General features: G+C 41.3%; 1 protein-coding gene and 1 long non-coding RNA gene across 5 annotated transcripts in view; one reads left to right on the forward strand and one right to left on the reverse strand.

Annotated features, from left to right (window-relative positions):
- Positions 1 to 12,497, forward strand: part of RORA (RAR related orphan receptor A) — a 387,110-nt gene that overhangs the window by 335,011 nt on the left and 39,602 nt on the right. The gene's annotated exons all lie outside the window — the stretch shown is intronic.
- The window catches only part of LOC116653922, a 42,493-nt gene continuing 42,097 nt past the window's right edge, over positions 12,102 to 12,497 (reverse strand). For both annotated transcript variants that reach the window (XR_004308558.1, XR_004308559.1), the window contains exon 8: positions 12,102 to 12,181. This is a non-coding gene — a long non-coding RNA (uncharacterized LOC116653922). The remainder of the gene's footprint in view (positions 12,182 to 12,497) is intronic.

Raw genomic sequence — 12,497 nt, forward strand, 5'->3', positions numbered from 1 at the left:
GTACAACAAGAAGTTGAATTTGTGTTTCAAAAAAGTAATGGTGCTGATTAATTGGTCACGAAATGGTAAGGAATCTTATTTCTTTAAAGAAACTTAGTAATAATTTTGGAGCATGCTGATCTTGAATGTCATTAATTATGCAGCAAAGCTTCTGACACATTAATTATACCTCCTGTGAGTAAACACAAACCAAAGATGAAGCGAACCTGAGCTCTGACTGAGAAATTCGAAAGTAGTCATTTGTTGCACGTGTTCTGGGGATCCTCATAGGCTGTTCTTACTGCTCAGATGTAATGCTGAGAGAGGTGATACTGCGATGAAGGAAGTGAATTCACTGGTGCACAGCAGCAGTGAAAAATCCATTTTCCAGTACTGAAATATGGGCTTCAAATCAAAGGCAATGTATGAATATTCAGTTCCCGTGACCACTAAGTTGCCGCATTTCCAAACTGTTGACATGTGTGTTAGGCAGTAACTTACAACAGAATTTTCCATTGCTTCCCTTGCTTTTTGAAAGTACTGTGCAGTTCCTAATTGTACAGTTGCTTTTCAGTGGTCTCTGAAAACCAGACTTGCAGACTTCATAGAAGCTTTGCCTTGTTTTTTGTCTGTCAGTGTTGCCTGTTTGGATTGATATTTTTTACAAAATGAGATAAATGGTTTGATACTCCTCGTTAGGTAAAGCTTGTGATAGCAAAGATTGCAAGTTTGTCTTTGCTGTATAATTTACAGAAAACAAAGACTCGTGGTTTAGTCCTTTCTCATTCGAGCCTCTTTTGTCACTGTGGGTAAAGCAACAATTAGTGATGCTCCTTCTTGTTTGTAGCCTGTTTCTGGTCACTGTCGCTTGAAAGCTGTTTTTTATTTTACTGCACTTGAATTTCACATTTAGGTATTGAATTGGGTGGGTATATGATACTTAGAAGATTATGTTTTGTCAAATACTGTGTATGTTTCAAGTGCAGGCCAGGTAGTAGACACTGTGTAATGAAACACAAAACGTCATCTGCCACAATGAGCTTATATCCTAAAATCTGTCGTAATCAACGTGCTTATTGTAGAACTTTTGCTTTCTCCAGTGAGTTGAGACTTTGAGTAATTGTGGAACGCAGCGTGTCCAACATAAGACTGTTCCAAACCAAGTAAATCTTTCAGTATTTCTCCAATTCAGTACAATTTTGTCAGCGTATCATATATAAGCTGTGCTGACAGCTTCTCATGGTGGCATTTCATTCCAAATAAAACTAAACGCAGGAGATACCCTGCGTTATATGAAATCCATACGGCAGTATGTTACCAAGAAATATATATTCTTAAAAGCTATCTTTGTGGAATTCGGTTAGCTTGGTTTTCTTGAATCGTCTGCAGATCCTATCATCGGTTCTGGAATGTGCTCTTTCCCTTTGCCAGTGCAGCCAGACAGAGCCCTCTGACAATCTCTTTATCTGTAGGGATGTCTATAATGTTAATTAGAGAAGTCTTTGAAAAACCGGCTTCCATGAGTTAATTTATGCACAAAACATCACCGAGGGTTGTGTTTTACCTGTTTCCCAACTCGGGGACCAAAGTATAGCTTAGGAAACTTGGCTTGGGCCACACAAGAAGCCTGTGTCATAGCCAAGAATTGAGAGATTCACATTTCATTGCCTGACCACAAGACTTGAGAAAATAAAAAGCTGAACAAAAGCAGATGCAGCCCTAAGAATTTGAGGCTTTGAGTACAGTTTGCCGGCTGCTTTACTCTCTGCCCATAAAACTGGAAGGATCTGCTTTGGAAGTCCAATAGTGCTTATGCATTCCTAGCAATTTATTTGCAAACTACCAGGCTGTTGAGATTTCAGCCTGACTTGGTCTTCAGTGCAAATTCAAACAGTGCAGTATTTAGTTTTCTGACTCTTTTAACCCGCTTGTATAGCTTCAGAATGGTAATTGTTTAGGGCTGCTCCCTGGGCTCAGAGGAGAGGTAAAGCAATTTCCGTGCTATGCTTTTCCAGGAGTTTTTAGAACAGCTGGATCCAGGTTACAAAATCAAGGCAGGATCTGAAATCATGAGACTGGTATTTCAAAGCTTTCTTCAGTGGATTTTTCTTTTCCTTTTGTCTGTACGTGTTTTCTGAGTATATGCTCTCTAATCTAGCAAGGAGATGCAGTAAGCCCAGTAAGACTTGAAGTGCTGTTTACCTACTGAAGTATTTGCATGGCTGCTATTCCTGTTGGTGTATCTAAGCACTCTGCAGTATTTAGTGGATCCTCACAGACGGGAATTCTCCAGTGTTAATATTCTACAGGTCAGAACTGAAGTACAGGAAGGCATAAGCCCAGCTTCGTGATGCTATTTAATCGTGTAACTCCTGTGATTTCAGCGAGACCTTTGCATTTTACAGAAGTTAGGCGCACACATAATTTGACAACAGTTGTGTGAATCGCCCAGGCTCTCACACAGTCCTTGTCAAATCATCTCAGTCCTGTCATAGCAGTCCTGTATTAGCATGAGGAGAATTAATGCTTCACATATTCCTCTGTGAGAAGGTAGGACAATTCAGGCTAGACTGAATGGACATTTTTTAGCTGCGAGGAAAACAAGCTGCTGAAATGATAGCAGTCTCACTTGATGGCTCCTAACGCATTAACAGTGGAAGCTTGAAAAGAAATGCCTCCTAGTATTGCTGGTATGTGTGGGTGTTGTACAAAACCCACTCGCTGATAGTCCACCACAGTTTATATCACATAGAATTTGAGATTTGAATCTGATGTCAGCTGCCACCTTTACATCTCTGCTTCTGTAACGTTTTTCTTAGCCTGAACTCATCACACTGGTGTTGGGAGCAGTATGTTATGAGCTTCCTTTCAATCTAATGGAGGGGACAGGCGGGATATTTTGTAACAGGCAGCTGTGTGCCAGATATCAAAGTCAGAAGTTTCAGAATTGGGAATATGGGGAAGGGGAATGGGATGCAGTCTATCCCTGAATCTCAGATGGCTGAGTTAATACTGCTTGATTATCCTTCACAGTGCAATTATTATTGAACATAGAAGACACCTCCCTGTAAATTCCTTGTGACATAAGGTCTCTGACTAAAATTAGGTCATAGCCATTGAATTGTTCAGTTGTCCACCCACAAGGGAGCTACAGAGACCTCTTTCAATTCCTTGCAATCAAGTAAGTAGCAGTTACTCTCATTTATCCACTAAGGAAGCAGTTCACCAAAAATAATACGTTGATTCCTTCACCCCTCCCTGTCACTAATCACTCCTCTCTCCTAGCTATGTACTGACTTGGCCCTCATCATCAGAGTATCCATGTCATTAATTTTCAAACTTACATCACTTCGGTGATGTAAAAAGTGTTGTCCTCGTTTCACAGCTGGAATTGACACATCAAGTGAGTGGCGTGCCTGAAGTTTCACAGCAATCATGGCCATAGAAACCACTGACTTATTCATAGACGATTGTGTTTCTTGGAAAACTAACCTGCGTTTCTTGCCCTTGTTTTTGCTACTCTCCTTTACCCCCTCTTTTTGATTACTGGGCTGATGGTTCAGTTGTCTGAGCATTCAAAGCAGCCATTGACTAGCAGGGCCAAATGGGTACACCTCTCCCTCACGTGAGCACAAGGAGCATCTCTGCTGCCATGTGGGGAATTAAATCAGGGAACCAATTCATGGTGAAGTTATTCTACCACAGAACAGTTTTCACCATGTCTGTAAAGCCTCCCCAAAACAAGGTGAAAGGGCAGCTGAGAAGTGCAGATGTGTTCTTGTGATGACTTTACTTGTGACCTGTGTGGCAAGCTTTTCTTGTGTGGCTGCTAATGTTAAAAATGTTTGGCTCCATACAAACTTATTCTGCTTGAATTTAAACTATTTGCGAAGAGTTTTAAGTGCAACCAGAGAAAGGCACTATTACCAGGATGAGTCCATTTACAAAGGGAGTAATTTAAGTGTTGCAGATTGCTACCACATCATGTCTTGCAACACTTGGACCTGCATCAGCCCGTATTACCTTGCCTCTCTACCCTGAGCAGTTCCTTAGAAAACAAGACAAATAAAAAATGGTGTGTGGGGTTGTTTTTTTTTAGTCATTGGAGTATCATCTCGAGGAGATTCCTGCTGTGACTTTGATGTAAGAGTCACACATACAGGGAGAATATCCTGCTTTGCTGATCCCTCTCCCAAAAGTGGTATTTAGAGAGCTTCCAAACTGCCCTTCTGAGATGTGCTTTTAGCTTTCAGAACAAACCATGGATTGAATCCTGCTGCTGCACTTCAAGAGCTGCAGTGTAGGAGGACTGCCAGTGGGCAATGATGCCCTCATCCTGACTATATCAGAAGACCAGTAGAGACTGAGTAGGCAGGGGACTTCAGGCAGGGACCTTGATGTGCTTGTAGGTTGCTTGGTGATGACTAAGGCAAGATGAGAGATGACAAATACTTGGAAACAAAAAAGTTTTTGTTTTGTGGGTTTGTATTTTTTTTTCACGTTTAAGAAATTGCTGCAGAAGGGAGCAGACTTTTTAACAACTGTTGTTAATATTCTTTTGAACAGCAATGGTATCTTTCCACCTGAACTGCCCCGTGATTCCCCTAAAGCAGCTGAGACCCTGAAGAACTGCTTTGCTGTCAGTGAGGCTGTGACAGAAGGTCTCTGACTATGGGGAGAGGGGGGTTGTTTCTGCTTTTCCATCTTCTGCATGGCACATGAGGCCTCCCCAGGAGAGCAAGAGGCTCTTGTAGATGGACCTCAGCGCTATAAACTGCAGTAGAGGAAAAAAACTGCCCTGTATCAGATGCAGCCACAACCCCATTGCCAGGCATTACAGGAGCAGCAAAAGTGTGTGGGATTGTTGAACTCGTTTAGTTGGTTCAAGCTCAAACTGACACGAATCAGTTTGCTTTTCTCTTCCCCTGTCGAGTACAGATTGTAGTGTAACAGCGCAGCCACTCCATGTAGTAGGAAGCAAACAATAACCAGATTTTAACATAGTTACTAATTCTTTGGAAGGAGGCAGTGTTAGCAATTACAAACTAGACTAGACATTGGTAAGAACTTACAAAATAATTACAGGCTTCCTGAAGTAACGCAGTGTGAGTAATAACAGGTTTTAAAACATTGTTATGAGCAGGAGTTTATACCGAAACTTCATCCTGAACTTTGAAACCAGAATACATAACTCTCACCGTGCCACAGCCAATGCTTGTCCCTCTCCACAGAAGAACGTAGTCTCGCTTTATTGTACAGCAAATGTTCTGTGGTACATTATTTAAATTAGCATATAATAGAAACCTAATTGCCCACTAGGGCCCACAGCTTTAGCTGGTGTAGATCAATGTGCTTCCACTGAAGTCAGTGTAGCAGTGTTGATTTTCACCCCTTGAGGATCTGGCTCAGCAGCTTGTTTCTATTCCAGGCATTGTTAAAGGAGATAGTGCATTTAGAATATTAAACCGTGGCATTGTCAGAGATAGCCTGCTCAATTTATGTGTGAGCGAAGAGAGAAAAAAAAGAGGTAAAACTATTATTTTTATCTGAGGATTTCAATTTACAGTGTCAGTTATTCATATTGACTGATCTGCTACAACAGGGAAATCATAAACGTTGGGGTCATCTTGCTGTGGTTTTAATTTCCTACGTCTGTAGTTATCTAATCCTCTCAGTGTGAGTGAGCATGATTAGTATTTACTTCTGTTCTGTGTTCCAGTGCCCTGAGCCAGGTCCTGTGCTAAATCCAAAGTGACTCTCCTACTTCCCTGACATTAACTTACGCTGCAGTAATTTAAGTAAAAACATAAACTTTATGTTTGAAGCCCCTGAACATCTTCCTTCTATGTGGATTGTTCCCAGATATTAAGGTTTGCAGCATATTTGTTGGCGATTTTAATTGGTTTTGGATTTTTTTTTTGGTAGCAGTGTTTTCTGAAACAAGGGTTTGGAACGAAACTGCCTGCTTGATTGGGACACAACCGGGAACACTGTTGCAGCTGTACAACTGGTTCGTAAATTGCTACAGTAAGAACAACAGCTGTCTCTCTCTCTGGAGAGTCAAGTACCAAAGTGAATAATAGTTCTTCACTTTATCAAGTGGCTTTTACAATAATTTGGAATGCTTGGTTCAAGAAGCTTATTCTACTTATGAATGCTCCATTCAGGAACAGAGAAACTTCAGTTCTGAGCCAAGCCAACAATCCTTCTTTGTTGAAGTTGTTTCCTCCCATTTCACTGCCATTATTCACAGACCTCTGGCTGCTCCCCCCACTTACCTCTGCTTCCATTTGTCCCCTGGTAGCTCTGGATAACCACAGCTATTCTTCTGAGAGTGGGAACGTGGGAGTTCTGGTCAAACATTTTGGTTCTTTATCGAGGACGGTGTGGTAATGGACTGTGTATGAGTGGTTTAAAACAGCACAGTGTTTAAGCTCTCAACAGTGTGAGTTGCCTGGTGTTCTCGTCTCTCTTCTGGCATATGCAGAATACAGGCATACAGCATCGGGAGTGATGAGTAAAGGCTGTTGTGAAAGGGTTTAGCAATTATCAGTTTCATTCTCGGTAAAGCGCTGCATGGCTTCATTCAGCTCTGATTATGAGGTGGTTGCTTGTTTTTGTTTGTCCTGACAAAGTGATGAAGCATAGGTCAGTAAATGGTTTTTGTTATCTTTGGATAAGGTGATTACAGTAATACAGGTGCTGTTTCTATATTTTCCCCTAACCTTTATCAAGCTTCCTTTGTTTTAGGAAACACAGATCGAATCCTTTCACTACTTGCCTGCCTGCAATTGTCTTTTGGCCTTTAGGAACTTGTGTTGACCATATGAAGCAAGTTGGTCTTTTTCTTGTAATCTCTCAAATGCATTTTAGAATTGATTCAGTTGTTTTCTTCTGATAATTTCCTGTTCATACTTGCATTCTGCACAGTGTGTGTACTCTGCCTGGCTCTCTGGGGCATAGCATTGTCTTCTTCTTCTCTGTACTCTCACACCTGTTTGAAGAAGATGTGTCATGTTTTTATGGTCGTTGCTGTTCTCTGGTTCTTTGGGGCATCATTTTGTAATTTCTATATATATATATGATGGTAAGGCAGTGCTTCAGGTTCCTTTGTTTTCACTAGTAAGTTTTTCAGCCTTGATATGTTTTTATGGTGCTTTTCTTCCTGCTCAGAAACACGGGAACATTTAAACATATGTGGCCATATTTATGTAACGTGAGTCATCATCTCTTGAGGTAAGGATGCTGTCTTGCGTGTGTGAGAATAACAGTGTAATGTAATTTTGGAATCTGAAGGCCAACTGGCACAACACTGAAGATGGAAGCTTCCCCAAGCAGTTAATCGTGTTAGGTAACTCATGATGCAAACTGTTGTGCTCTCTAGAGTATGTGGACCTCTTACCTGGATAAGTTAGAAGAAAAGCTGAATGAACTTTAAGAGCTGCAAAATACGCTGTAACTATACGGCGGAAGATCAGCTGATTAGTAGTTTGCTTGTATCACTTTACTCCCCAGTGAGGTCAGAGTAGTAAGGCTATTATATGTGGGGCTTTTTGCTTTTTTGTTAGGAAGAAGCAGGATTGCTAAGATAATGGGTGAAGGCACTGGAGCATTCATGGCAATAATTTCTAAAAGTTGGAGATAAATAGGCAGGCAAAGTTGAAGACTTATCTGGGTGGGGTTATTAGCATTTTGAATACTCTCTGCACAGATGCAGTTATCATTTAATTGACTTTACCTTAGGGAACACTAGAAAATCACTACACAGCCATAAAGGAAAAGCTTTTGCAGAGTCCATAAGGGCTCTGTTCTGCTGTACAAGCAACTGAAGCTGTTACACTAATGGAGTCGCAACAGGGAAGAAGAAAGCCTGCCTCGGATCTGCTACTGTGTGAGTTCAGACATGACGGCCGGTATCTTGTCTTTCCTTTACACGAATCCTAACAAGTAACTTCATTAGCTTGAATCACAGCTGTCACCTTGCTCCTCTTTTGATGCAAGGAGAAGAAAGTCAGTATATTAGTGAGAAATGGGGCCTGTTGCCTCCAGGGGTGATGTACCCCCAGACCAGCCCTGTCCCCACAAGCTGCCATTTCAGCCCAGGGCCCGGCTCACCAATGGATTGTTGCAGAGGTCAGTCCTTAGGTCTGTCTGCCATGCACAGCACTCCTTGCTGGCTGTCTGGGCTTGCTCTGCTGCTCCTTCCGTGGCATTTTTAAGACAGAGGGGATTTCTGCATTCAGGGCTGCAGCAATTTGTGCTACAAATTGGACTGTAATTGCCTGCTCCCCTGAGAGGTGCATGCGATGTGCAGCGTGCCCATTTACCCACTGCACACATGGCTGGTGACAGGGCTCCCAGCTGCTGTGCTGTCCCGCTTGGCAGGCAGCAGTGAGGGGAGGCAGAGCTCGTGGATCAGAGGGAAAGGCAGATATAGCCACCCTTCTCCTGTCATGTCCTGTGTGTGATCTGTGGAGCTGAAGGAGCAGCGTGGGAATGAGAAAATGACCGATTTGATTTCTTCCCTAAAGTTGGTTTTCAGTCAGGCGTCTGGAACAAACAATTCAATTACTTTGAATTGTAAATGATTTTTGTAGAAAAAGAATGGGTTGTGTAGTGTTCAGTGAGGCTGCAGTTAGACCTTGTGTTTGCTGTATTTTCAAAGAGCTGTCCGGAATTGCAACACAGTGCTGTGCTTGTATGAATACAGAGTGAATTCTTAGCAGGTGCATTACTAGATTGAGGTGGGTGTTCGGTGTCTGAGCATTTCTGGTCCCTTATCCTGCTGATTCGCTGGAATTCTCCACTCATCAGGCCTGCACAGCAGGTGACATTGAAACCCCCAGTTCATCAGTGGGAGCTTTTCATACAGAATAGTTGCTTGTTTTGTTTGCAGTTATTATTTTTAAATTTGCTATCTAAGCATGTTAGGGTTTTATTGGTATTATTCCTTCAGCAGCAACATCAGTTACTCCAGGCATTGTTTAAAGCTTATTTTTGTGCATTTCTTAGTGAGATTTGGCTTAAAGCAAAATCAGTAGAGGGAAAAGAATTAGTAAATCAAACCCTTCCTTTCCCTTTCGAACCTCTAGTTTTTCCACCCTCAAGTAAGTACATGAAAGGAGTTTAACAACTTTAAATTGGATTTTGGAATGTCAGATGACTCTAATAGCCTTTATACACAAATAACAACAGAAGAGCTGATTATTATTTCTGGGCTCTGCGATGCACTTATGTAATCATTAATCTTGGCACTTCTTTATCTCCAGCAGATTAGGAGGCCACTGTCATTTTGAAGACTGCCATTAAGTAGACTTCGTTAGTGTTTAAATATGTGAAGCTTAACTGTAAGCTTCCTTAATGTATATGATGGAGTTATCCTGTGCACGAAGCATTCTAATAGAGCTGTTGTAATAAGTTTTAGTCACGTATTTGCTGCCATGGAGTCTGAACTGAGACGTGTTTTAATGTAGAACAGCAGGTACACAGCATCTGAGGACACTTCAAATGCTTTTTAAGTCTTAAGCATTAAAAACAGCAAACAAACTTGCTGTATCTTCTCCCTTTCAGTTTGTTTTGTCACAGAGAGGCAGGAAATTAAATGCTATGGAATGAATAAGCAAAGGAGGGTTTTAATGAAAGCCATAACACCCAATTAATTGTGGCAATGGAAGATCTTACACCAGGCCTTTTCTTTCCACAAGCCTGTAATTTTCAAAAACATTTTTGTGGGCAAGTACTTATTTTTTCTTTCATTATCCATGTCAGAAAATGAAGATGGTTTTCAAACTCAGGATAGCTTATGCAGACGTGATAAGGAGATAAGAACTGTAGTGCCAGAGCCAAGGCTGGGAAGATGCCATGAATGTACTTGGTAGGGGGAAAGTACCGTAATGCGATGTTTGAAGAAACTTCAGCCTATCAAATTTCCATCTCCTCTGATATGATCCTTGATGTTATCCCTCCTCATCTAGCTTATGGGAGCAGTTCATAGCATATCTTCCTCTGAAGGGGGAGAGAAATGTGTGCCCAGCGGCAAACAGGCAAGGCACAGTGCCCTTCAGCAGCTCCCCCAATCCCTGACAGCTGGGCAGTCCTTTCCATGCTTCATGAAGATAAGGACCACCAAGAAACTTTCATGCAAGTCCATGAAGTACTGCTAAAAGGAGTTTCATTAATCTGATGGGAGCTCAAAGAGGAGCTTTGAAAGGGCAGGACAGCACATATACACTAAAAACAGGTGTGATGAACAGCATCCATAGTTGTTTGTTTGTTTGTTTTTAAAGTGTTCCCATGTCAGCCAGGATAACACCAAACTGACTTCAGAAGAAGTCCTTTCTGTGAGGTTTGAGGGATTCTGGTTTGGGCTTCAGTAGGTGAGATTCAAGTAGCCAAATACTGCAGAACTTCAAAGGAGTTGCAGAACAAGTGCTCAGTATTGACTGCTATCTGAAACCAGACAGGTGGTGCTGGAGGGAGCTAAAGATGAGTGCATGCGGCTAGAAGGCTTTTTACTGTGCAGAGTTCTGAAGTTGGTTTTGGTTGTTATTGTTCATCTCTTAGGTGAATCATCAGAAAATGAAAATTTAAACTAGACATTTAGAGCACACCTTTGTGAGAAACTAATGATTCCACTTGGCATACAGCATCAAAGGAAGCCTTTTTAATGACATCAAATTTGTGTATAGCCAAAAAGAAAACAAAAAATCTCACAAATGCAAATTCAGTCTCTCCGGAATGATGGAGCTTTTCTACTTTGGGTGAAATGTTTTTTCCTGCTGCTTTTTCTTCTAGCAGCACATTCAGCTTTTGAGTGGTTTTTTTCCATCAAAGTACATGTCTTCTGCAAGGAAGTGGCTTCTTTACCAGCCATGTTTGTCTGGTTTCTACTTAATGATACAAAATGCTATTTCTCAATACATACAGTGATACATCCTGCAATTTATGCAGAGGCCAAGCCCTTCATAAAATTTTTGCTGCCTGGTGAAACGGCAGGATGAACGTGAATCATGACAAAACTCTTTGTTTAAAGGGATACTTACTTTATTGGGAAGGGAATATCTCGCTTTATCTTCTAGATGCTTTCCATATTCCATTTTCCAAACTGAATGTTGCTCACTCAGGATCAATAACTATTGAACTGCAATATGGCTTGGTTGAATAGTAAGTGTAACAGAAAGCTCAGGCACTGTGATGGAGAACAGGTAGGGGTGATGCTAAGCAGTGACAGCCTGCTCAGTACCTCCCAGCAGCTCTCAGGAATTATCGATTGATCTGAGAGCTGTGTGCACATGTGTAGAAAGAATCAAAATGCAGCATGGCCTACAGTCAGATTGAGTCTGGTTGATCTAATGTTTCTTTATCATTTCAGGAGTCTGTCCTCTTCTTAATTGAAGTTGTTAATAATTTTGGCACTATTGCAAGTGAAGTGAAATGCCACCCCTTTCCTCCCTCCCCTTACCATTGTTTGGGAAAGCTAGTATATGATCTTTCCTTAGTAAGTAGTAGTGCAATTTAGCTAGCACCTGATTAAATCTCATAAACTGCCAGGCAGTGTAACCATATGCCTTTGATTGGGGACTGAGATGATTGCATTCAAAGTATTGGTAATTTCAGACTGTTTTGAAACCCAGGAAAAATAACCCAGGTGAAGGCTGTTGTGCTGGCACACAGCTGTGTGCTGCTGATTTGCTGAACTGTCGCTTTAAATTAACAAGCAGTTGGTAATTTCATCTTTGTTTTTGTACAGCACAAAAAATATTAAGATGCTGCCATAGGTGAGAGAATCCTGTAAGAAATACCCACAGTGTGGACTGACACAAACACTAACTTGCTGCTTACTGAATAAACGCAGCAGCAACTCAGAACAGAAAAGCAGCCAGTGCTGCCAGTTACTCTGGTAATATCTCACACCTTTGTTGCTGCTGAAATGTGTATTTGGTGTAACTTCATCAAGAGCAGCGTTTTGGTGCTCTTCAATTAAAACTGTAAGCTTTGATTTTAGAAGTTTGGTTTTTTTTTAATAAGGAGGTTCAGACATCAGTCAGTATTGTCTGTGCTTTTGCGGCAACCTTTACATAAGCAGTGCAAAACACTGCAGGTATTTGAAGAACAGTGTTTGTTCGGAGGGCTACTGACTGGTTTCTTGGGTCTTAAGAGCAGGATGTAATACTTGGCAGTGCATACCAGTCACCTAAGATAGCTGTAGAGAGAAAGAGATAAAGAACGATTATCCTGATTACGTAGATAGAGAAAATGAGACAAGTACTAGTGTCCCCATTCACACAGCAAATCAGCGCTAGTCTGAAGATCGTAGTATCTATTTCTTGACAAGCAGTCCAGGGCACTGAATAAAATATATTATATTTCATTAAAGAAAATCACACGATTGCAGTGTCAGTGTGTTTTCTTCTGCTGTGAAAACCTGCTGTACTGCATTGCTTTACTTAACAAGAAGTATATTTAGCCTAGTCTTTAAATTAGTCATACTCCAGACCGTCTTCATTGTAGCCAATACA

The sequence above is a fragment of the Coturnix japonica genome, chromosome 10 (assembly GCF_001577835.2).
Source record: "Coturnix japonica isolate 7356 chromosome 10, Coturnix japonica 2.1, whole genome shotgun sequence".
In the NCBI taxonomy this organism is placed as follows: domain Eukaryota; kingdom Metazoa; phylum Chordata; class Aves; order Galliformes; family Phasianidae; genus Coturnix; species Coturnix japonica.